Here is a 4,286-nt window from a genome sequence, read left to right on the forward strand (position 1 = left end):
TGTGGTGGAACTTTGTTCTTGCTGTTTTGGTGGAGGATTCATATTTTTCTGCTGAAAATTAGGCAATGGTTGCCTATTTTGCTGATATGGAATTCCTTGTTGCTGTTGTGGTTGAAAATTCTGATTTGGAACTTGACTTTGCTGATTTCCCCATGAAAAGTTGGGATGATTCCTCCAAGTTGGATTATAAGTTTGAGAGTAAGGATTCCCCATTTGTTTGTTTCCATAATTACCAACATATGCAGCTTGCTCTCCATAGTCTACTCCACAGCTGGTAGTTCCCTCTGCATAAGCAACTTGTTGTGAACTTCCAGATGATGATGATGAACTAACCAACATACTCAAATCTTCCATCTTCTTAGCCAAGACATTTGTAAGTGCATCAAACTTTGCATTAATCATGTTGAATGGATCAAGGTCATACATTCCAGCAGCTTGCCTCTTTTGAGTTGGAGCTGGTCCTCTTGGACTACTCCAAAGATGAGTATTCTTTGCAATTTTCTCCAATAGCTCATAAGCTTCATCTTCATGCTTCATAATAAATTCTCCTCCTGTTTGAGCATCAATAATCCCTCTAATTGCAGGAGTAACATTGGTGTAAAAATTCTGGTTTATCATCCATTTTGGAATGGCATGATGTGGGCATTGTCTCTCTAATTCCTTCCATCTCATCCATGACTCATATAGAGTTTCATCCTCTCTTGGTCTAAAAGCTGTCATTTGATCCCTCAACTCTTGAGTTTTTCCAGGTGGAAAATATTGTGCAAGAAATGCATCAGTGAGTTGCTCCCAATTTGTAATGGAGTTGTGAGGTAAAGAATCAAGCCAATCCAATGCTCTATCTTTCAAAGAGAATGGGAATAGCTTCAATCTTGCTGCATCATCAGACACTCCCGGTTGTTTTTGCATATCACAAATCATAGCAAACTTCTTTAGATGTGTGTGTGGATTTTCAGAAGGATGTCCCCCAAATTGGGAATTTTGAATCATTTGTAAAACTCCAAAATCCATCTTGTAACTATTTGCATCAATTCTTGGTCTTGCTCTGCTCTCTCTCAAGTCATCAAACGAGTAAAAGCATGATCCATCATACTTCCCCTAGGCACGTTAGCATTTACAACCTCTTCACCTTGGGCTGCATTTTCATTGTTTCGATCATTTCCAGCATTACTAACACCAATTCTAATTCTTTCATCAGCCATGTCTGCTTCTAATTCAATTTCTCTCAAAGCTTCTTTCCTTTTTCTGGTTTCTTTCTTGTTGGCTTTACAAAATTTCTCAATTTCAGGATTAAACAATAAGGATGTGTCACTTGTGCTTCTAGCTCTTCTCATAAAAGATTAAAAGTACCTGAAAAAGAACAAACAAACACAAAATGAAAAGATAACAAATATAAAACTAAAAACAACTAAAATAATCAAGAATTCAATCTTAAACAAACAACTCCCCGGCAACGGCGCCAAAAACTTGATGTGGCCCAATTGCAAGTGCACGGGTCGTACAAGTAATATAGAAAAGATATCGTTCCCACGAGGAGTTGTGTTAATGATTGAATTTTTGATACAAAAAGTTGATTATATTGAACTATTTTTGAAATTAAAGCAATGAATTGATGGGTTTTGGAATGTGAAATCTATATGTGCAAAAATCAATTATCTATTCAACTATGTAATGATTTAACTAAAATTGCATCAAATTAAAATAAGCAAGTTGAAATATGGCAAAATTTTAAAATGGTAAGCAATTAAATTCAATTAGAAATTAACAATGATAAAAAGGTGATTCCGGAGTTTGGGATTTCATATTCAAGCTATTTTGGGATTTTAAATTGGTTATCCAATCTTGTGGAACTTACGGGTTTTAAAGAGATTAATTCTTAAATCCTTTGAATACCCTTTCGAGTGAGACAAAGAGTGCCTTAATCAATCTAATCCTACTTTCGTGGAGTTAGAGTTAATTAAGACCCATTAGGTTCTTTAATTAATCTGTGAATCCTCTTAATCCTTAGTCTATTTTTAGATCTAAGTTAATTAAGTCCAATTTCTTGATTATCTATCACAAGGCCTTCTCCTTTCGGTGCCTCAACCATGGATTAAGAACATCACTTAATGGGATCCTACACTAAGTATGTCATTAAGCACACAAGAAATAAATAAAACTCATTAAGACCACAAAATATGGATTACCCAATCAAAATCCACAAAATATCTCAAATATTACATCCCTTACTCCAGAATCAAAGTAAAACTACTCACTATCCATAATGTTTACAAGATATTATGAGTTTATAAGGAAATAAAGCTTTAATCTAAGCTAAGAAACAAGAAACTAAACACTAGAAATGTAGGAAAAATGTAAGAAAAGAAAGAAATCTCCAAATCTGGTTGGAAATAGAGTGGGAGATGATTGTGACTCTTCAGCTGCTGCCTCCCCTATTCCTTTTCTTCCTTTCTTTCTTCCTCCCTTCTAAAATGAGAAATGGGGATATTTATAGCATTTTTTGACATGGAGCCCTAAAATGGTGTGTTTTAGGAGGAATTTTCTGAGGGAATCTTCTCTACACTCATTAATGAAACCTTTGTGGATCAGATAAGTGGATGCATAAGTTATGCAATCCCTTATGCGATTTTAATTATTCTGGTTCACTTATGCGAAATCGCATGACTTGGCGCATAGGTTATGCACAATTCGTAAGATTGCATAAGAGAGGCGTGAATCGCATAAGCTATGCACTCTCCTTATGCACAATTCGGCAGTGTTGGAACAAAGATTTCTTCTCCTTATGCAGATCTGCATAGCTTATGCGCAAGTTATGCGTAATTTGGTCAATGCATATTTCAACTTGAAAACTTGTTTTGACATCTTTTGTAGAAGTCACTCCTCAATGGCAAAATTTCTTTTCATTCTTCAAAACACCATTTTTCCTACAAAACAAAGTAAAAATTACAAATTAATCCAAAATTGACAATTATGAAAAACTAACTAAATAACTAACGAAATTAGTTAAAAGTGACTAATAATCAAATAAAATGGCTATGAAATTAAACCTAAATGATTATGCAAAATGTATGCATCACTTACCTACTCATCTCTTCTTTATAGATTCTGTTGTATTGAGTGAGATTGAGTTTTAAACACTTTATTATCATTTATGAGAGGTCATTCAAGTACCTATTAAAGCTTGATTGTGAAAAGTGTTTGGGATAACACTTGGTAGAAGTGTGAAGCTACTTGTAAAAGCTTTGGTGAGAAGATTTGTAAAGGGCTTTTGTCTCTTGCCTTTAAAAGAGAAGATTAGTAGAGTGAAGACTCAAAGTGAGATCTTTGAGAGAGTGGATGTAGGCTAGTTGAGTCGAACCACTATAAAAATTCAGTGTTTAATTTTTTCAACCCTTACTCTTTACATTTATGCATTTTAACTTTCTGATTGAGATGCTTTTGCTGATATGAAAGTTGGTACTGTTTATTGTTAACCTTGTGGCAAAGAGAAAATTGGTTTATCTTTGAATCTACTGATATCTGATCTAATTTGCTTATTGTTTTATTTGCTGTCAACTAATATATCTGGTGTACTGCTTTATTTGCTGTGTTGTGGACTTATTCAGATTACTGAAATTTTTACTAAATGCCAATACATACTGTTATATCAGTATACTGATTGCTTATGACTCAACTTTGAATCAACTTATCAATAGAGTAGAATTGTTCATATTTCACATTAGAAAATTACGTTGAACCAAGCTGTAATTTTTCAAAGGTTTTGAGCAAGAACCAAAAAATTATTTTTAGAGTCCAAGTTACCCCCCTCTTGGACATATTTTGGGACATTAATTCAGAGCTCGTCTCTCTTGCTTGAGGATTAAACACCTTAGAGTGATCCATACACATGGCTGGTTCATCTAGAAACTCAGCTGGTATACCTGCTCCCTTAGCTGAAGGTTATTCAATCACCAGACCACCACTTTTTAATGGCACAAATTACTCTGTTTGGAAAACTAGAATGAGAAACTTTATACATTCTATTGATATTGATGCTTGGAGAATAATTAAAGATGGTCCTTATATTCCTTATAAAACCAGTGAAGGAACTGTGCAAATTCCTAAAACTGAAGTTGAATTTGATGATAATGATTGGAAGAAAATTTCTACCAATGCAAAGGCTATTAACATTCTTCATTGTGCTCTTGATATTAATGAGTATAATCGTATTTCAGGATGTCAAATCGCAAAGGAAATATGGGACAAACTAGAAGTCACATATGAAGGAATTGATGTGGTGAAAGAGT

The 4,286-nt window shown here is 34.2% G+C and overlaps 1 non-coding gene across 1 annotated transcript; it reads left to right on the forward strand.

The window, feature by feature from the left end:
• Positions 1-628: 628 nt before the first annotated feature.
• On the forward strand, positions 629-736 carry LOC131177417 (small nucleolar RNA R71). Its single transcript, XR_009146912.1, has one exon. It is a non-coding gene; the product is annotated as a small nucleolar RNA R71 (small nucleolar RNA).
• Positions 737-4,286: the final 3,550 nt, after the last annotated feature.

The sequence above is a fragment of the Hevea brasiliensis genome, unplaced genomic scaffold (assembly GCF_030052815.1).
Source record: "Hevea brasiliensis isolate MT/VB/25A 57/8 unplaced genomic scaffold, ASM3005281v1 Scaf46, whole genome shotgun sequence".
NCBI lineage: Eukaryota > Viridiplantae > Streptophyta > Magnoliopsida > Malpighiales > Euphorbiaceae > Hevea > Hevea brasiliensis.